The sequence below is a fragment of the Hyperolius riggenbachi genome, chromosome 2 (genome assembly GCF_040937935.1).
Source record: "Hyperolius riggenbachi isolate aHypRig1 chromosome 2, aHypRig1.pri, whole genome shotgun sequence".
Taxonomy (NCBI): Eukaryota; Metazoa; Chordata; class Amphibia; order Anura; family Hyperoliidae; genus Hyperolius; species Hyperolius riggenbachi.
In genome coordinates this window covers 526,710,891-526,733,758 of record NC_090647.1, presented here as the reverse complement: position 1 = coordinate 526,733,758, position 22,868 = coordinate 526,710,891, and positions in this window count along the sequence as shown.

The following is a 22,868-nucleotide window of genomic DNA, read 5'->3' as shown; positions in this document are numbered from 1 at the left end:
TGCACAATGTCACCTGAAACGGTCACAGATCCACAGGATGCATTATTCCCGGTGACAATAGTATAGTCATGCTTACTGTGTGATGAAGAGGTCTGTAGCCTCACACATATTCAGTGTTTCCACCATCTGTCCTCCCGTCCCACCAGCACAGTAATATGTTGGCACTTTATAAATATAATAAATAAATAAATTACAGCAGACACATTTATGATTATATTGGAATGCTTACAACGCAGGGACAAAATATAGACTGTATAATAAACACAGAGCAGTGGGTGTAGCCAAAAAGAGATTGTCAATTTTTTTTTATTGTTTCTTCATATTTCAGATAGAATGATAAAGACATTAACATAATGGTATAAAAAAAATGGCAAAATATAATCTATAACAATGAAAATGAAAATACAGTATATTTACAGTCGCAATGAGCATAGTTAAACATTGGTAAATATTACTGATATTTTACAATTAAACTTATCCCTATCTCACACAGAACCCTCCCTCTATTGATGCCTAACCCTAAAACACCCCTGGTGGTCCCGAACCCTAAAACCTCCTTCCTGACGTCTAACCCTAAAACCCCCGTCTCTGCTGGAAATAACTATAATTTTTTAAAAAACGATAATTTACTAAATTGTAATTCTGAAATCAAATTTCAAAATGATGTAAAAAAGTTAAAATGATGATTTACAAAATGATAATTGTCAAAACAAATTGCAAAATGATATTTTTCAAAGCACTAATTCTCAAAACGAAAAATGTTGGTTGGACGGGCCCGGGGACACCCAAATTTCCTGATTCCCTTCTAACCACCTAAATAAAAATACATACTCGCCTAAGAAGAGGGAGCAAGGCTATGGATACTACAGAGCCTACCCAGTCCTCTCTGTTTACTTGTTGTTCCCCATTCAAATGTCCCACCAGCTATGCTATACTTTGAAAGTAATTCAGAGGAGACTCAAAAGCTTCTACTATATTAATCACTTGCCAACCGCGTCATGCTGATGGGCGTGGACGCAGCGGCAGCCCCAAGACCACCTAACGCCGATCGGCGCAAGGTCCTTGGGGCGTGGTTTGCGGGCAATCGCACGGACCTATGCACGCACACCCCTGCTCTGCTCTTTGTCATTTTTTGCACTCTCTGAGGTAAAAAATGATAAAATACTTGGAAGATCAGAAAAACAGAAAATCAGAAATTGGCATTGGCAGAAATTGATTTACCACAACTCGGTAATTTTAGCCTAATCACAGAACTCGGAAGCATTGCACCAATCAGAGAATGTAGTTGTTTTTTTTTCCACAAAAATCGGATTACTGTGGTAATTTTTGACCAAGACTAATTTTCCATGTTTTTCGATTTTCAATTTTCCAAATTTTTTGGGGTAATTTTTTTGCACTCTTTGATGCAAAAAGATGACAAAATACTCCTTGATAATTCAGAACATCAGAAATTGGAATTGGTGGAAATTGGAATTTCCGGTGAAACGGATATGGATATTTCTTACCGTCCCTACTCATGAAAACCTGCATGATCGTACGCCTAAGCACACTTTTTTTGCATATGCTAAAAGAAAGGCTGAAAAAGGCAAAAGTGAATTACAGATGACTTTCACTGAAATGAACGTTTAATTTGTTAGAAGGATCTTTGTTTAAGCACTTGATATGACCTGTGTTGGGTCTCTAAGTACTTGAGGCTCTGAGCTGCTTCACACCAGCGGAATGCTCATAGATCTTAGCTCAGACTGCTGTGCTGTCTCATCTGTCTTTCCTGTTGTCTCATTCGGTGATAATCTTTCTTTATACAGAAGCAATTCCAGTTCTTCTTGTTCGCTAATTCTCTGCCTCCCCTGATTGCCTCCTCCGGATTAGCTTCCTAAACATTTATCCTCCGTAGCATTCAAACAACAGCTTGTAAAGTGTAATGATGGCCGCCTGTGAAAAACATAGCTGTAAGTTAATGGCCGTGCTGATCGGCACAGACCACAGAATGCCTTATTCAGCAGGGCAATGCAAAAGAGAGGGCCACCAAAATATCTGCAACTGAGATAGCTGCAGAAAAATGATGCCTGATTGGTTGCTGAGCATCAGTGCTTTGTAAATCTCCCCTCCCCCGCTAAAGGTGCGTACACACACTAGTGGGAAGCAAGAAAACTTCCTCCAGCCCCATAAGCACGGATGCGTCCCTTGCCGTACTCCTGCAGCCCTTTGTTTAGCGGCAATCATCCATAGTAAGTGGCTCAGTCGGGTAAATTCAGGTCTACTGTGCATACACGGGAGGTCCGCACATGCGCAGAAGACCCAGACTGGACCCGACCGAGCCAGTTATCATCCCTGGTAACTGGCTCAGTCGTCTAAGTCCGGGGCTACTGCGCATGCGCGGGAGGTCCTCGCATGTGCAGAAATTCCAGACTGGATCCGACTGATCCACTTACCGGGGATGATTGCGGATGAATGGAGGACTGCAGAGGGACGGCGAGAGACACATCCGTGCTTATCGGGTTGGAGGAAACCCAGGGTAAGTAAAACATCTTTACATTTGCAGGTCTCTGGTACACTTTAATACCAACAGACACAGAACATTTATATCACGCTTTTCTCCTGCCGGACTCAAAACACCAAAGCTGCAGACATTATGATGCACTCTATAGGCAGTAGCAGCTTTAGGGAGTCTTGTACAAGGTCTGCTACTGAATAGGTGCTAGCTTGCTAAACAGGAAGAGCAAAGATTTGAACGCTGGTCTCCTGTGTCAGAGGCAGAACCCTTAACCAGTACACTGTTCAGCTACTGAGATTTCTTTTGCTATGTAATACTAAGTAGAGTTTTCCCGAACGGTTCGGCCGCAAACTTATCAGCGCGAACATCGCTGGTTCGCGTTCGCATCGAATTGCGAACTCTTACGCGAGTTTGACCTGCCCCTATACTACATCATTGGGCTAAACTTTGACCCTCTACATCACAGTCAGCAGACACATGGCACCCAATCAGGCTGCACTCCCTCCTGGAGCCCCCCCCCCCTTATTTAAGGCAGCATCGTCGGCCATGATCTCACTCTGTCTGTTGCTGTAGTAGTGAGAGAAGGGAGAGGTTGCTGCAGAGACATAAGGAAAGCTTAGTTAGGCTCTTGTTAGGCTTGTTAGCTTGCTCCTTGCTAATAGTTATTGCTAAAAAGCACCCTAAAACAGCTCTTTTGAGAGCTAATGTTCTTGTTGCATACCTGTTCACTGCATACCTTTCACTACACCTGTGTGTGACAGCACCCAGTTTTATATACCAGTCACTGCATACCTGTTCACTGCACCTCTGTGTGACCACACGCTGTTTTATATACCAGTCCGTGGATACCTCTTCACTTCACCCCCCCAATATGGACAAAACAACAGGCAGAGCCAGAGGCAGGCCACCTGGCAGGTCTGTTCAAGGTTGTGCTGTCATGATTTTGTGCGGCCCTCGACCAAAGTACAGTGTTCGGAAGCTTTTTATTTCAAAAACCTCTGTAACATTATTGCCCTAACTAAAAAACCGCATCCTCACGGCTGGACACTAACCAAATCCCCCCAAACTCCCCGGGGCACACTGCGGGGAGCGCTTCCGTGAAAGGCAGAGCTTTCAGCCGTGGCTCTGCCTCTCCACGCATTTATCAGCACGGATCGCCGCCTCCGTCCGCCCCTCTCAGTCTTCCTTCACTGAGAGGGGCGGGGGAGAGGCGGAGATACGTGATGATTGATGCGTAAGGAGGCAGAGCTGCGGCTGAAAGCTCTGCCTCCTCCAGCAGCAAAATCCAAGACCAAGAAAGTCGTGGATTTTGCAGGGAAAAGGTAGGGGGGAGTTAGGGGGGATTTAGTTAGATTTCAGCAGCAGGGATGCAGCGTATTAGTTAGGGCAATAATGTTACAGAGGTTTTTGAAATAAAAAGCTGATTTTTAGGAGACTTCAGTGTCTCTTTAACACAGAACACCTCATCTTCCTCAGCTTTCGCACGGAAGCGTGACATATCTTCCTCCTCCTGCTCTGATTCTGGCACCCCACTTAACACTCCGTCGGCAGCCATCACCAAAGTGCCATCATCCCAGGGCTCAGCGGTGTGGAAATTTTTGTGTGTGTCTGCCTCAGATGAGAGCGATGCCATCTGTACTCTCTGCCACCGAAAATTGAGCTGTGGAAAGACCAAGACCCGCGTAGGGACAACTACCTTACGAAGGCACATGCTTAAAAAGCACAAACTGCAATGGGATGACGAAAAGCAGCACACAAAAGCAAAACCACACTTCTCAGAGGAAGATACCATGCTGCAATTATTTCTCAAAAAAGACGACACCCAAACTGTACCATGATGTTGAAAGGCAAGTGGTGTCATCTCTGGAACACAGCGTTGGGTCAAGGGTCCATCTGACCACGGATGCCTGGTCTGCAAAGCACGTCGGGTGGAGGGGAGGCACACCCACGATAAGGTCGTTGCTTCATTGTGGACAGACCAAATTCGATCAGCTGGACACTCAGTCACTGTTGTTCTGTCATTCAGCTACCTCAGCCCGACCATATGTGCTTGAAAACCGCCATCGCCTGCACTCTCGCCATGGTGCGCACCAGTACAGCATGGCCGTCACTACACAAACAGCTGTTACACAGTGAGTTTAGTCTGTCAGTGTGAAGCAGTACACTAATTACACTACCTGATTGATGTATACACATGCAAGATGTTTTAAAGCACTTTATGCCTCTAATTTAGCAATGCAAAGTGATTTCTGCCCTTAAACCCTGCTGTGCGTGAAATCCGGATTTTTCCCTGGTACTTTTGGCGTGTATCCCACTCTGCCATGCCCCCCTACTGGTGTTAGACCCCTTGAAACATCTTTTCCATCACTTTTGCTGCCAGAATTAGTGTTTGTAGTTTTGAAAGTTCGCCTCCCCATTGAAGTCTATTGCGGTTCCCAAAGTTTGCCGGTTCGCAAACTTTTTCCACATGTTCGTGTTCGAAAATTCGCGAACCTAAAATCGAAGGTTCGAGACAACTCTAATACTAAGGAACAGGAACACCTGTAGCTACCTATAACGGGCAAGTGAAGTAAGGGAGGAGTGACAGCTGGGCCAGCTAGCACACTTGTGGTGTGGTTCAGGGGATTGTAGGTTTATGAAGGGCCGAGTCTAGGGTGCCAGGACATCTGTGCCTAAAGGCTCCTGTGATATAAATCTGGGCCTGCTTTCCCGACGTGTTCATCTCCAGCTCTTTATGTGTTAAGAAAACATTTCGGAGACACCCGGCTGGCGTTCAGAAGAAAAGTAGCTATTTGCCTTTATTTTTATCTCCTTGCCCCTGACTCTGCTGCCTGACTGCTGGAAATATACTGACAATGCTGAATGGCTTTGCACCGCAGCCTTGTCTTGTATAGAATGATCACTTACCAGACAAGTGACCAAACGCTCCTGCTATTTATTGTACATGACAAGCTGTCAGTAAATCCAGGGTGAAGTCGCATAAAATGCAGGCATGACCTCACCTCTTGTTTTTTTTTTAATACACCTCCCTTGTCCACCTACACCGGCTCACACGCCCATCCAAGACAGATCTACTCATTTCTTTGTGGTGTCAGTTTCAGTAAAGAGACTCCCCATGCACAGTATTGGTTATGAGATAGGTGATGCTCCCTCTTTAACAGAAACCTGGAGTGAAAATAGCCTGGAGAGAAAAACAATTATATCCACAAACTTAATCCTTGATGGGACTTTCCTGGAATAGCTTATTCTTATTTTGGCTTTAAGGCCTCTTTCACACGGGAGGCTGAAGGAAGTGAATTCCCTACCAGCCAGCTGTGTTGGCCACTTCTGTGCCATCGTGGCTGCACCCAAACATAACATTAATTTTTTTTATGCTGTCTGGTGGCCGCATTGCGTCCCAAGCTCTGACATGCATGAGGTTACAAAAAAACACAGAACTTTTATATTGCGCTTTTCTCCTGGCAGACTCAAAGCACCAGAGCTGCAGCCACTAGGACACGCTCTATAGGCAGTAGCGTTGTTAGGGAGTCTTGCCCAAGGTCTCCTTCTGAATAGGTGCTGGCTTACTGAACAGGCAGAGCCAAAATTCAAACCCAGGTCGCCTGTGTCAAAGGCAAAGCCCTTAACCATCACACTATCCAGCCACGTACAAGCACTGCCATTCCACTGTAAGAAAAGGCGCTTAGTAGCAGCAGATGGGAGATGGAATTGCCCGGTTCAACCATTTGAGTGAAAGAGGCAGAGTCCAAGTCAAGCCATCACAACCAGTTACCCTGTGAGGGGTCCAGCAGTGTCTGGAGCCCGTCCGCCTCCCTGCTGAGTAACATACATTTAACTGTTTCAAGGCTCCAGGAGCAAGCACTGAACAGGAAAAGCAGCTACACAATTTAGGAATTCCACGCTGAGGTACTGAAATGGTGTGCATTTTTTTGTTTTTCTGTCACAGAGCTGAATTCCTCTGTTATCAACTCATTAATTCACTGGCTATCCAGACCAAATTATCTTAGGTAAACAAAAGGAAGATTTTGTGTTGGTTATAAGCTAATTGTTTTTCTAATAGCTGAGCAACAGGTCCGATTACAGAGCAGTACAGAGCTTCTACCCACATGTGCCAAGATGCACTCTGACAGCAGAAAATGCTAGAGAATCCAGAATCATGTTAGCTTGTACCTAATCTGCATTGCTCACTACATCTAATATCTGCCTCTTTTTCAATTGTAAAATGCTGAGAAGATGAAAATTGTCTCATAAAAGATAACTCAGGAGAAAAAGTTAACTGCACATGCAACTTGCAATTTTCTACTCAAATGGTAACGGAACCAACTAGGGGGAATGCGTTACTGGATCTAATCATTTCTAATAGACCAGATAATGTATCAAATGTGCAGGTTCAAGAACATTTGGGAAATAGTGATCACAACATGATAACGTTTGATCTGGTGACTGATAGGCCACGGGGCAGCGGGACCACTAAAACTATGAATTTTAGAAAAGCAAAGTTCAATCAAATTAGGCAGGCACTAAGTTTGGTGAACTGGGATAATGCACTACAAGGGGAGGACACTGAAGGGAAATGGCAAGCTTTTAAACTTATACTCAATCAATATTGTAGTATGTATATCCCATATTGAAACAAAATATCTAGGAATAAAAAAAGGCCTCTATGGATGAATAGAAAGGTTAAAGATAAAATGAAGAGGAAAAAGAATGCCTATAAGGTCTTAAAACAGGAGGGGACCGAGGCTGCACTAAGCAATTATAAGGAGTGCAATAAAAATTGTAAAAAAGAAATTAGGCTGGCAAAGATCGAAGCTGAAAAACAAATCGCTAGGGATATCAAATCTAACCCAAAAAAGTTTTACAAGTACATTAACTCTAAAAAAAGAAAGGTTGACTGTATAGGACTCCTAAAGGATGAGGGTGGGAACTCAATGGTGGATGACCAAGGTAAGGCAGAGTTATTAAATGCTTTCTTTGCTTCTGTCTTCACAAAAGAAACAGCACTGTTGAAAATTACAGAGGCAGAAGAGTCTCAATCTTCTAACTGTAATATTAAATACTTAACGCAGGAAGAAGTGAAGGCAAGACTAAATAAATTAAAAATAGACAAGGCACCTGGCCCGGATGGCATGCATCCTCGGGTCCTAAGGAAATTAAGTTCAGTTATAGATAAACCCCTTTATCTTATCTTTTGTGACTCTCTTTCAACTGGCAGAGTCCCAGTGGATTGGCGTACAGCCCACGTTTTCCCATTATTTAAGAAGGGCAAAAAATCAGATCCAGGAAATTATAGACCTGTAAGCTTAACATCAGTTGTATGCAAACTATTTGAGGGGTTACTAAGAGATACTATACATGACTTCATAGTAGAAAATAATCTTATTTCTCAGCATCAACATGGGTTTACTAAAGACAGGTCCTGTTTGACTAACATGCTCAGCTTTTATGAGGTAGTGAATTTCTAATATGGATATTGGGAATGCTGTAGATGTGATATACTTGGACTTTGCAAAGGCCTTTGACACTGTTCCCCACAAAAGTCTGGTGCAAAAGTTGAGGATGCAAGGACTGGGGAAGAGTCTGTGTGTATGGATAGGGAACTGGCTAATGGACAGAAAACAAAGAGTTGTGGTCAATGGATCGTACTCAAAATGGGAGACTGTTAGCAGTGGGGTACCACAGGGGTCTGTTCTGGGTCCAGTGCTCTTCAATTTATTTATTAATGACCTAGTAGATGCAGTAGTGAGCAATGTTGCTATTTTTGCAGATGATACAAAATTGTGCAGAATCATCAACTCTCAGGAAGATAGTGTCATATTGCAACAGGATCTGGATAGGATGGCTATATGGGCACTTACATGGCAGATGAAATTCAATGTTGAAAAATGTAAAGTCATGCATTTTGGACGTACTAATGGTCTAGCACCATACAAAATAAATGGGATACAGTTGGGGACATCAAACTTGGAGAAGGACTTAGGAGTACTCATCGACAACAAGTTAAATAATCGTACTCACTGCCAAGCAGCTGCAGCTAAAGCTAACAAAATTTTGGGATGCATTAAAGGGAAATAAAAACTCGAGATGCTAGCATAATATTGCCCCTGTTTAACTCTCTAGTAAGGCCACATCTGGAATATGGAATTCAGTTCTGGGCACCACATTACAAAAAAGATATTGCAGTTTTAGAGCAGGTGCAGAGACGAGCAACAAAATTGATACGTGGGATGGAAGGTCTCACTTACCAAGAAAGGTTAGATAAACTGGGTTTATTTAGTCTAGAGAAAAGACGCCTTAGAGGGGATCTAATTAACATGTATAAATACATCAGAGAGCAATATAATAGCTTGGCGGATGAGCTTTTTGTCCCTAGGCTTTCTCAAAGGACTAGAGGACATGATCTGCGCATGGAGGAAAAACGTTTTAGCCATTTATTTAGGAAAGGGTTCTTTACAGTAAAGGTCCGTACACACGCCGGACTTTAGGCAACGACGGGTCCGTCGTTGCCTCCCGCTGGGTGGGCGTGCCAGCGACAGTCCGGCGTGTGTACGCTCTGTCGTCAGACTGATACGGCTGTTCCTGAGCGATCCGCCGGGCGGATCGCTCAGAAACAGCCGTATCAGTCTGACGACAGAGCGTACACACGCCGGACTGTCGCTGGCACGCCCACCCAGCGGGAGGCAACGACGGACCCGTCGTTGCCTAAAGTCCGGCGTGTGTACGGACCTTAAGAGTGATTAAGATGTGGAATGCATTACCACAGGAAGTCGTTATGGCAAACTCTATACCTGCATTTAAAGGGGGCTTAGATGCTTTCCTTGCGTTGAAAGACATCCATGGCTACAATTACTAGGTAATGCCTAATGATGTTGATCCAGGGATTTTATCTGATTGCCATCTGGAGTCGGGAAGGAATTTTTCCCTTTTGAGGCTAATTGGACCATGCCTTGTGGGTTTTTTTTCGCCTTCCTCTGGATCAACAGGGATATGTGAGGGAGCAGGCTGGAGTTGTAATTTGTACTGGTTGAACTTGATGGACGTATGTCTTTTTTCAACCAAAATAACTATGTAACTATGTAACTATGTAAAGTAAGTGTCAACACCGCTCTACCCACCAATCACTGGAGTGTGCTCGATCAGGTTAGCAAAGCCCACGATATGCAACAAAAGGTCCGCACCAAACCAGGATCCCAGACAATGGCTTTATTTAGGACATATCCAATATAAAAATATGCACATGTACATGCATCAAAACGCTAGCGTTTTGATGCATGTACATGTGCATATTTTTATATTGGATATGTCCTAAATAAAGCCATTGTCTGGGATCCTGGTTTGGTGCGGACCTTTTGTTGCATATGTAACTATGTAACTATGTACTCCTCTCTTCATCTCTCACCATATCTTTCCTTCCTTTCCTCTTGATACCTCCCTCTCTAAAAGAATTCCTTTAGTGTGTCACCCTAATCATGATACAGTGGAACCTTGATTTGCAAGCATAATTCACTCTGGAAACATGCTTGTAATCCAAAGCACTCTTATATCAAAGCAAATTTCCCCTTAAAAATTAACAAAAAAACCTTGTTGATTCATTCCACAATCCCCAAAAATGGGCACCGTTTTCCAGGGCCAGGCCAGTGCGCCTGCATGGCCCTGGCGCGTGTGTCCCTCGATCGTGCTCCCATCTCTGTGGCCATCCTGCGTATGTGCAATATGCCTGGGCATGCACAGGATGGCCACGTCGACGGGAGCGCGATTGAGGGACACGCGCGGGCAGGGCCCAGCAGACGCACTGTCTGGTGCCAAAAACGAAACTGGCTGGCTGCGGGGGACCGGAGGATTAGTTTGTCCTGACACGGGCACAGGACTTCTGCAGGAGGCTGGTGGGTGCCCCAAGTAAGTAGAACTTTTTCTTTTTAACTCAGTTAAAGTTCACTTTAAGGAATTGATGGTGGATAATGGGATCATTCAAGATTGATTGGGCCCACCAGCATCTGTGTTTTCATACAATATGATCTGGATGGGTCATGCCTGCGCAGTAGCACTTCTTGTAACCTTTAAAGGAAACCTGAAATGGTACTGCAGTATTTATACTTACCCTACGACAGCTGATCACCCTGATTGGCTGGTGGGGGAAGGGAGGGAGGGAGCAGGGGAAAGAAAATAAAAAAAAGCAAAATTTATAAAAATAAATAAATAAAATAAATATTTATTAAAAAAAATAAACAACTGTGAAGCGATCAGACCCCACCAACAGAGAGCTCTGTTGGTGGGGGGAAAAGGAGATGGAATCACTCGTGTGCTGTGTTGTGCGGCCTTGCAGCTTGACCTTAAAGCTGCAGTGGCCATTTTAGCAATAATTAGCCTGGTCTTTAGGGGGAAGTGGCGGCGCCAGGGGGGTGCTTTGGGGTGCTGAAGCACCCCTTAAAATTCTCCAAGCATCCTATTACCACCCCCCAGTGTGAACTGACTTTCCGCGTCTAATAGACACCGTGTCAGTTCACCAGCAGCAGCCTGCAGCTCCGGCAGCGGCAGAGCAGGGCTATTGTAAAATGGCGTCCAAAGCCCTACTCTGGAGACTTTGAGTCTGCAGTGCAGGGCTTCGAGCACCATTTTCCCGTAGCCCTGCTCTCGGCGCGGGAGTTTCAGTTGCTGGTTGCAGAGGAAGGATCGTGGGAGCTGCGTGCGGAGGCCGGGACAGGAGGTCTACTGCAGGTGAGTAAATGGGTTTTTTTTAATTTATATTAGCAGGTGTATTTGCTGGTCAGGTCTGCCACATGATTGAACTATTTTCTGGTCAAATCTGCCACATGATTGCACGTATTTTCTGGTCAAATCTGCCACATGATTGCACGTATTTTCTGGTCAAATCTGCCGACATGATTGCACGTATTTCCTAGTCAAATCTGCCGACATGATTGAACTATTGTCTGGTCAAATCTGCCGACATGATTGAACGTATTTCAAATCTGGGCAAATCTGCTCACATTATGTGTATTTTCTTGAGAAAACCTGCACAATGATGTGAATTTTCTGGGGAAAGTGTCACCAAAACTTGGGCCCACTGTCTTTGTGTTGCACTTTTAAAGGGAACCCGAGGTGAGAATAATATTGAGACTGCCATATTTATCTCCTTTTAAGCAATACCAGTTGCCTGGCTGCCGTGCTGGTCCTCTGCCTCTAATTCTTTCAACCATAGACCCTCAACAAGCATACAGCAGGTCAGGGGTTTCTGACAATATTGTCAGAACTGACAAGATTAGCTGCATGCTTGTTTCTGGTGTAATTCAGTTCATTACTGCAGCCAAATAGATCAGAAGGGTTGCCAGGCAACTAGTATTGTTTAAAAGGAAATAAATATGGCAGCCTCCATATCACTCTCGCCTCGGGTTCACTTTAAATTACAATTAGCTCCGCCCTCATCCGGTCATGACCATGCCCATTTCTTTTGCTGCGTTATGGCCACACCCAAAGCACGCACGGGTCATCAGCTACCCCAGAAATTGGTGCAGCACCTGCATAGCACCCAGAAAAAAATCCTGGAGCTGCCACTGCACTGTGGTCATCAAGTGGTTAAGGACAAAGTTTATTAAACAGTCTCAAACTAAGTGGCGTAACTATAACGGACATGGGGGGGCAGCTCCTCCCCCTTCTTTAGCGTAGCCCAGTGGAGCAGTTTAATGCCATCAGAGGATTTTGCCCAATAGAATCTGGCCATGCATCTGTGAGAGAGCCTTCATTCTATTTTGCCGGTATGAACACATTCTTTTTAGGTGAGGAAACAATACAGTGTGTACAGTAACCAGAAGACGTTAATCCTGTAATCACTGCGGATGATATAATGATGAGAACAATGGGTTTTGGTGCTGAACTGATGCCAGCATGTTCATGCATGTTGCAGAGCCTTGTAAACAAGCATGTTTCTCATTCCTCTTCCTCGTTTGAAAAAAGGAAAGCGCAAAGAATATAATATTTATAGAAATATCTGGTCTGCAGCCAGACCATGGGACTGCTTCATTTTATGGTGTTTTTATGAATAGAAAAATATTAATTATGATATGATGAGGGCTGGTATTCTACAAATCGGACTGTAGTGAGAACCAGCAACCCCTGAGGAAGGCAAAAGCAGAGACCGGTCGGAACTGACTAGAGAGTGGGCATCTCGAGGTTTTTACCATTTATATGATTGACACTTTTAGTGTTTCAAGGCTTTTACGAATTGCATAACTACGTTATGCAGGACCCATGATGTGAGTGACTGTTTCTACTTTTACTTGTGTTGTTACAATAAATGTTTGTGGAGTACTGTACTTACCTGCATGCTCATCAGTGCTTTTATCCCTGGCGATGGTCAGCCCGAGGCGTAACTATGGGGAGCAAGGGGGGCATATGACCCTGGGCACAACACTGCGTGAGAGAGCAGCTTGCTGGCAGCCCAAAGTGCCCATGCTTCTCTGCTTCCCTCTGCAGAGGAGGGCTGAATTGTTAGTAACAACAGAAAAATCACCAGCTCCAATGTTCCGGCAATGGCGTTGGCTCGCCTCTGCAGCGCGCCTAGTGTCCTCTCCTTGGTAACAGCGGCATCTCTTGTCACATGACACCGCTGTTACCAAGGAGAGTATTCTATGGAGCTATAATTACATCCTTGAGGTCATCAGATTTTTTCAGCTATGTTTTGTTCACGGATGTTCGAGTTAATAAAATCTGGCTTTTTAAGACAAAGCCAGTGCTGGTCATCACTTCTTTTTGGACTTTATCAAGGCTGTGCTAACCACACGGACTAGACCTGGCACAGCCAACAAGGCAAGACAGGTATGCTGTCTGAGAAGCATAACGAGATATCAAAGAGGAAAACCATTAAGCCACACCCCTGCTGCACCCCCGTCAAGCCCCCTAGTCAAGCATTCATAGGCAAAAGGTATAATTTTTGTAATTCAAACCACACTGGTCCTTATAATCATCACTACTTTTCCTTCATAATAACATTTGAAAATAAGAAATATTGCGACCACAAAGTGTGAATAATGTCCAGCGCTCAAACCAAAACAATCTAAGCCACTTTTGTGTTGGTATCTGGCTCGCTGAGCCAATCTTCAATAGGGTGGAAACAAGCAAGAACAATCTCAAACAGATAGCTAGAGCACTCCATAGTGTATCACCAGATAAAAGTTTAATATGCGCAAGTAAAATTCCTACAACATTAAAAGAACAATATTGCACGTATCAAAGCCAGGAATAGATCCCTCACTTATGCGTGGTGGAGACGGCCAGGCTGTTGCCAGCAGCATGGCATCCGGTGTACGGGAAGGTCCACTCACAGGCGGGGGGCGTGTCCTGGGTAACGGCATGCCTCTAGCGTGGTGACGCGTTTCTGCATCACTGCCTTCGCCAGATCTGTATCCTGGCTTTGATACATGCGATATTGTTCTTTTAATCTTGTAAGTAGGAATTTTACTTGCGCATATTAAACTTGTATCTGGTAATACACTATGGAGCGCTCTATCTAGCTGTTTTAGATTGTTCTTGCTTGAAAATAACAAATCTATCAAATTAAAAGATAAAGCTATAGTTTAGAGCCAATTAAGCACATTTTCAGTAGAAATATAAATATACTGTATTTATTTAGATGTTTACATTAGTCCTGAAAGAGGGACAAATGAGGAAGGAACTAAGAGGGACATAGGGACTGGGTTTCAAAAGAGGGACTGTCCCTCCAAAAGAGGGACAGTTGGGAGCTCTGCATTTGAGTGTCCACACTACTCCGGGTTCTGCCTAGAATTCCATGATACCCGTTCCCACCAGTGTGATTACATTTTTGTTAAATAGCAAACATACTGCTGCACATTTTTTCATTTATTTTTAGGAAAATTGGATGACTGGTACAGTTGTAACCTCCCAAAAGAGGGTTACAAAGTGCTAATGTATTTTTATGTGTGTGGCACCTTTAAACCTCAGACGCCAGGTTTGTCAAACTAAAACGGCGCATGAGAAGGGAGTGTAAGCATCCGCATGGTCGCATAGACTGTTGCTAAGAGACCAGAGTATTCAAAGTAGGGAACTTGCTGGAACTTTCCAGAAGCCCCGCGTGACCTGTCAGAGAGCTATTGCACCGATGCAGGGGGCGGAGATAACAGGGTATAGCCGGAGGGAACTGGTTTAGACAGAGAGAGAGCAACAGAGAGAGGAGGAGAGAGGATGCGACTTAGACCAGGAGCTGGTGGTGCGAAGCGGGAAGGAGGTGGACAGAGAAAGAGGCCGTAGCAGTCGCCCGGAAATGAAAGGGGACCTGGTGGCCACAGGAGTGACCAGCGCAGAGCAGTAAGGACAGCGGCAGCAGATTGGACAGTGACCGGAGGCCAGAGGTGGCAGACCTAGGCCGGAGACTACAGACAGATGAGTACAGGCCTGAGGGCCAACTACAAGCCACAGAGTGTGTGAAAGCTTTCCACACACAGCGACATTGTGCTAAGAGGAGTTACTGTTGATTATAAGAAGTGCATTGAGTGTTCAGGCCTTGCTTCTGCTGACAGACATTAGTAGCCTCCCTAAAGTACCCGCATAGCTGATTCAGCCCCCGCTTTGCATTAAGTCCTGGTATATAAAGAGACATTGTTCCTGTCAAGTCCGTTTCAAGTCAGGAGTTAAAGTTAGAAGTTACAAGTTCTTCAGTTGGTGTGTTCTGCAGGATTACTGAGAATTTGAGATTTAAAGAGAACTTAACAGTATTGAAGAAGATAAGTGAAGGAGGAGTTACATTGCATCTTGTGATACTAAAGTGAGCTGCAGGAGAAACAAGGCGAAACCTGATCGAAATACAGTGTCAACTATGTTGAAGTACAAGTTTTGCATCAACTCTAAATTAGAGCTTATTCAGCCTTGACGTCAAAGCGCACTTAAACAGAGTTCTATTGTAAGAGGGTGATATTGGTGGTATAGAGGGGTGCATCGGTCACTTTATATTTTATTTTATTTGCTTTTATTTTGCTTTAACTCTTTCTGATTATTTGATTTATATTTTATTTTGATTGTTATTTTTGTAGGCCCTATCCCAAGGGGAGGTGTTTAGAGGTAAAGTAAATTGAGTGTGACCCTACGGAGAGTAAAGAGCCTAACAGCCTAACAGCCTTTCGCCAATCAGCGAAATTGTGAATTGTTTCAGTACCATCTCAAGAACTGTCACGAGTTCCCCCAAGGTTTTGCTGGGCAATATAGCTTGGACTTGGTTAGAAGGGACTGAGTTCTGTTTAGGAACTGAACTAAATTGCTTAGTAGACCAGCCCCTTTACCCCAGCCCACGCCCAACAACGGTACTGTGTATTGTATATGCTGTACAGTTAATGGTTGTACGAGAAGACCTTTGTAGCTCAAATACTTTGTGTGCAACTAACCTTTTTATTCCGCAGCCTTTACCGGTGCACCGACAGTGAAGACCAGAGGATTGTATTGTTTAACCTTTGACGTGCAAGGAAAGTGTATTGTGACATTTAAGTGTATTTGGCTGATTAATTACTACCATGACCACTGTTAAGTCATGAATAAATCTTTGATTATTTAATCTCAGTGGATTCCCCTCACCCGAGTGCCTGGTGCTAATGGATAAATCGGGTTACACAGTCACTGGCAAAGTCACAAGGCAATCACTGGGGATGGACAGGAGACCCAGATTACCAAGGAGCAGCCAGCAAAGCAGGTAACTTTCCCATCAAGGGTCCTACCACTTCTGCTGCATTTAGCTCTTTATTGGTGCCACAGTGGCAATGATCACTCTGTAGGTGCTTTATACAGTGGTAAACATTGAAAAAAAACTGGTCCCCTCCCCAGTGTTGGACTGGAAGATGGGAAAGCTGAAGAAATCCACTTGCTGGCCAAGCAGTAGTACTCCTGTGTTGCTGGTCACAGTGAAGACTTTGCTACAGGTTTATATTGGGAGTGATAACACAGGGTTACTGCTGCTTGGCCAGCAGGTGGATTTCCTCAGGTTTTCCACCTCCCAGTCCGACACTGACCCTCCCCCATCTCTGTCACACTGAGGCAGTCCTTAGGAGGCAGGTCTTGGCATTTGGATGGCCACTCGCATGGGGCCCCCTTCATTTATTCTGCACAAGGGCCCACTGTTGGCTTTGTCCGCCACTAAGTTCACATTGTTCTTACAGCATGTATGCAGTGCTTTGTGGGGTAGCTTAGGCTTCACACTGCCACCGTGAATAAAATGATTCCTCCTTGGCCCTCTAGTCTATCACTTATAGCTATCATGACTGACAAGTCTGGACTCACTTTTCCTCCCACCAAATCTCCTTTCATTTTAGAGAACATATGGAAAAGAACAACACTGGTGGCAACATCCGATAAGTAGGGCGGACAGATGAAGGGCCGCTTCCAGACATTTGTGGGCCTCGTACCAGCAAACTTAATGGGCCCTCCTCTGCCCCCCCCCCCCCCCCACACACACACACACACACAGACATACCGGTACATATAAAAACAGTGTTTCCCCATAAAAAAACCATGATGCCATTGCTATATAAATACATACTAATAATAATATGTTAGGGCATTAGACTATGGTAGGGATTACATTGTGAGGTCCTCTGAGGGCAGTCAGTGACCTGACTATGTACTCTGTAAACTGCTGCAGAAGATGTCAGTGCTATATAAACACATACGGTAATAATAATATGGTAGGACATTACTATGACTATGGTAGGGATTAGATTGTGAGCTCCTCTGAGGACAGTCAGTGACATGACTATGTACTCATAGTCCCCATGTGTAATGTGCTGTAGAAGATGTCACTGCTATCTAAATACATGAAAAGCCCAAATTGTGACAGCACCACTGGAACTCGACGTGCAGCGATCAACCCTGGAGTGCACAGGGTATAGTATCAAATAAGATGTAAGGATCCGCACCATCTAAAATCAGCAATTTTATTAAGACTTCTTAAAATCCATAGCAGGTATTGGTAAGTGTGTGCCGGGTCACCATGACGCACGGCGTTTCTGAGTATAGCTCTTTCTTCAGATGGTACAAGCAACACACTCTAACATCTACCCGATTAAACCTCCTATATAAAGCAAACTGGAGGACCTGATGGAAAACTGCTAAGTGTAATGATCGCTGCTGCAGCAGCTATTACTGGAAGTATTAGTGCTGCAGCTCAGGCAGTTCTGATCTATTTCCATGCAAGTTGCATAGCTTTGTCTGTCTTTCCCTGCAGTCAGCTTGTGACTGATTATCATTCACCTGTGTGGGAATCTGCATGTCTGCTCCCATTGGATGACCTCAGTATAAAGATCTGCTTCCTGCAGGGTTTCCTTGGGTTTTCATAGCTTCAGCTTAAGCCTGCCTTGCTGTCGCTTTAGCCCCCGATCGTGTTTATTGTTATAAAGATACTTTGCTGGTCTTTGCATCATATATTGGTTCATTGCCAATATATATGCATACCAGCACGTTTATTATTTTCCTTGTATTTGTGTTACGTTAATACATCAGTGTCGCTGATGTATATGTACACGAACTGTTTATATCCTGTGTGCAGTTAGTCAGCTTTCCAGCACGTTTTGGTAGGTTGCGCGTACCGTGACCACCCGTGCTGAGGTAGTTACCCTGCTCCTGGTTCTGTTTGTGGATTGCGTTCATCTCTGCGAAGAGATAACGAATCCTTCTGAATCCTGTTCTGTTACTGTTTGTGGATTGCGTTCATCTCTGCGAAGAGATAACGAATCCTTCTGAATCCTGTTCTGTTACTGTTTGTGGATTGCGTTCATCTCTGCGAAGAGATAACGAATCCTTCTGAATCCTGTTCTGTTACCGTTTGTGGATTGCGTTCATCTCTGCGAAGAGATAGCGAATCCTTCTGAGTCCTGTTCCCTGTGTTACTCCATTCCTAGTCAGCGTTCCTGCTTATGTCATATATCGGTTCATTGCCGATATATACATATGTTAGTCAGACGTTACAAATAGTTTCATTGATAGCTGTAATTGTAACACGCTAGGAAAACATACTTATTGTATATTTATCTGTGTTACGTTCATCTATCTTAATCCTGCTGTTTTCTGACTATTCTGTCCTGTCTTTGTGAGGCACGCCATCGCCGCATCGCATTGGCTGCCTCATTCCAGTCTGTCTGGTTTTGGACGCTTGCTGTCGCTAAGTAGCCGCTAGCTAGCAAGCGTTCATTCTGTCTACCTGTCCTGATCTCCTCAGTTCTGGTTTATGCGCTCAGCGCTACTTTGCGCTGAGACGTTATAACGAACGAAAGCATTGTTTGTGGCTGTCAGATCTGCACCGGCTCTGTGCGCCACAATCTCCTATTGGAGTCAGTCCTCCCCTCCACTATACTAGGGATAGCCTGTTTCCTTGTGCTGGTGTGTGTACCTCCTCCACGCCAGCTCATGCGTTGCATGCTGACTGTGGAGAATACACCACCAAGCGTGACATTATGAAAACCCCATTACCAATCCCCATTGTGGGGGGGATTCCCAGAAAGTATGACACTGTTAATTATGGTTCCTGTTCCTTTAAGAAATTTGAAGAACTTAGCTCTGAAACAGAAAATGAGTTTTTCTCTGAATGTGCCAGGTTCCTGACCAATCCTGATCTCCAAGCGACTCCTGTTTCAACCTGGGCACTCCAACTAAGTTATATTTTGTTTAAAGGGGAATTATTCCAGTGGGCATTTGATGTTCTCAATCATTCCGATTTGAAAGAGAGACCACTGGAATTTCTAGCGTTTGTGATCCATAACTGGTTGCGCATAGATCCATTGCCTTTTCCTCTTAATGAACTCCTGGCAGCAGGCCAATCAGCTGCTCCTTCAATTGCTTGCAAGAATGAGCAGCAAGCAGAAAGTGTTACTGATAATTTTCCTGCAGCTTTGAATAAATCACCAAAAACCGCAAGGTCAAAGGCAAAACGCAAACGTTCTAAGAAACGTGTCCAATCTGCAGAATCATTATCCTTAGCAACTGAGACCTATAATGAGATTCTGCCATTAACAGATAATGAAATGCAATTGTCTTTCAGGGGAGTTAAATGGACTTATGAAACTACTAATGAACTTTCCTCCCTGGCTAGGGAAAATAAAGATTTTTGTTTAAAAGAATTATCTGAGTATGATTATGATGAGATATTACAGAGTATTGAACAAATCAACTTATTTGTGAACCAAGGGAAGTTTGCATACACTACAGTTCAACACTTGCTACAGGTATTGGAAATTCTTAAGAATAAGGAATCTGCCAATCACCTGCTAATTAACCCTATACATGTGCCTGCCACAATCATATCTGCAGACTGTGATCAGCCTAAATGTTTCGCTGTTAAGTATGCATGGGATCCTCCATTCGAGAGGGGAGAGATGGAAGCCCTGGTCTGTGAATGGAAGAATGATTCAAGTTCATTTTGTCAATTTTACAGTGCAAAAAGTGAAATGGTATTGAACGCATGCATTAAGTCAGCCTATAACCTAATAGAGGCTGGTGTGTGTAGGTATGACCGTGTGGCTCCCTTGATTGATGTGTGGGAACTGATTTTGGATGATTTTTATGTGACTCCGAATTCGCAAATTTGGCGTTCTGACCCGCCTGCTTCAGCACCTTTGGCTGATTCAGCAGGTGATTCGGAGCTCTTTTTGTGTGAAATTGAAGTTCCTGCAATTCCACCCTGTACCAGGGATAACTCAGTGTTACTTCCCAGTAAAACAGAAGCCACTGATACATTCTTAACCTTGCCCTGCGCAAATTTCTCAGCAGAGAATCCAGAGGTCCTGCTGACTTCCGAGTCCAGTCTAGCCAGTACTCATGACTCTTTGTTTAGTGAAACAGACACCAGAAAAATCTTGCCTGTCTCTGCAAACACTTCTGCAGAAATTACCTGTGTTAATAAAGTTCAACTCCTGTCTGATCCAGCAGATGCCAGTAGGTGCACTGCATCAGTTTCCGAGTCCCAGCAATCCTGTCTAGTAAACTCAGAACCCCAGCATCTGAATTTTCCAATTTTACAAATGAATGGTGATTCAGATGCGCAAACATTGTGTCTTGATCTTCCTGTTTCTACACCTCGCTCTAGTTTCGTGAATAGCTCAGAGCATCTGCTATGTGAACCTGAAATCGCAGAATTATTACCTTGTTCAGAAAATTTTCCAATAAATTTGCCCTGTACCATGAATTGTGCAGTAGATCTCTCCAATGAAACTCAGGTCACAGAATCATTATGCTGTCCAGCAGGTGCTTCCATGGTTTTGCCCTGCAATATGGACTGTTCAGTGATCCTGTCCAGTGAAGCTGTGGTCGCAGAGTCTTATGCTTCACCCAGTACTTTGGATACTTTAAACCCTCTAGCAGAGGAGGCTGAAGCACTGCTTACCTCAGTTGGTGTTGCAGTAATATTCACTTGTCTAGCAGCTGTTTTGGAATTAAAGTCTGCTCTAATAAAACTTGATGAATTTCTGCCCAGCAAAGCAGAAGCCATTGAAATATTGTCCTCGTCAGCAAGTGTGTCAGATACCTTGCCCTGTACACAGTCTGATTTAACCAATGTTGAGTCCCTCTCCAGTGTTGTAACAGCCGAGGAACTCCAGCCCTGTCCTCTGAATGTTTCAGAAGTCTTGCCCTGTAACATGGATAATTCTGATTCTCTGGTCAAAATAATAGAAATCTCAGAATTTCAGTCCGGTCTGATGAGTGTTCCTGAAACCCAGCCCTGTATCCTGAAAGATTCTGGTTCTCTGGCCGCTGTGGCAGAGGTTCCAGAGTTCCCTTCCTGTCCAGGGAATTCCTCAGTTTTGCCTAGTCCAGTGGGGGCTGCTGCAATACTGACTTGTTGTGCAGCGCCTCATGAGCTCCAATCCAGTGTATTAAATGAGTCTCTGTCCAGTCCAGAGGTAGTTGTGGAGTCCCTGTCTGGCTCAGTGCATACATCAGAAGATTTGTCCTGTCTTGTTAGTGCCCCTGAATCTGATTTGTTACTGACTTTGCTGGAATCAGCGACATCTAAGTCTGATCCAGCATTCTCGTGTAAAAGTCCAGTAGTTGCGAAGTTTAGTCATGATGATTTTTTTTTGGCCAGTCCTGGTTTTGGTCCTGTCTTGGCTGACCCTGAGGCTCACAGTTCCTTGACATGCCCAGAGGTTTCTCTTGTGCCGGTGTGCCCAGATGTTCTTTGTGTGCCAGAATGCCCAAGTGTGTCTAAGGTGTTAGCGTGCTCTGATGCTTCCTTAGTGGGAACACGTTCTGATATTGCCAGTCTGCCTGCATGCCCAGAGATGGTTCTGGTCCCTGAAAGCCCTGATATTGATGTTTGTCCTTGTGGCCCTGACTCGGGAATTGCCCTAGGTTCCATAGGGGTTCTTGATAGTTCTCCATGTGAGCCTAAGGGGCATTCTGACCTATGGGGATCTCTTTGGAGCTTCAAGGTGTTCTGGGAGGTCTCTGAGAAAACTTGTCCTGGTGCCTTGGACTGGTTCAACAGTGGGTTTTGTGTTGGTAAAGACAGTACCGGTGGGCATTGCAAAGGCTTTGGCGTTTCTGAACTGTTCCTGGAAGGCGGTGGGTATCGCTCAGGGAGTTTCGGAGGGCTTTCTTCTGGAAATCATGGTTCTGATGGGTGTCACACTGGGGCTTGTAGTACTGATGGGCATGGTTCTGTAGGTTCTGGTTCTGATGGGTCCAGTCTTGTGGGGACTGATTCTGGAATTCGGTCTTGCCGGGCTGTCCCGGTCATCATGAATTATCAGTTAGACTGTTTTGTTGGAAATTTCAGTTTTGAAAAGCGTCTGGAATCCACTTTTAAAGGCGGGGGTACTGTAATGATCGCTGCTGCAGCAGCTATTACTGGAAGTATTAGTGCTGCAGCTCAGGCAGTTCTGATCTATTTCCATGCAAGTTGCATAGCTTTGTCTGTCTTTCCCTGCTGTCAGCTTGTGACTGATTATCATTCACCTGTGTGGGAATCTGCATGTCTGCTCCCATTGGATGACCTCAGTATAAAGATCTGCTTCCTGCAGGGTTTCCTTGGGTTTTCATAGCTTCAGCTTAAGCCTGCCTTGCTGTCGCTTTAGCCCCCGATCGTGTTTATTGTTATAAAGATACTTTGCTGGTCTTTGCATCATATATTGGTTCATTGCCAATATATATGCATACCAGCACGTTTATTATTTTCCTTGTATTTGTGTTACGTTAATACATCAGTGTCGCTGATGTATATGTACACGAACTGTTTATATCCTGTGTGCAGTTAGTCAGCTTTCCATCACGTTTTGGTAGGTTGCGCGTACCGTGACCACCCGTGCTGAGGTAGTTACCCTACTCCTGGTTCTGTTTGTGGATTGCGTTCATCTCTGCGAAGAGATAACGAATCCTTCTGAATCCTGTT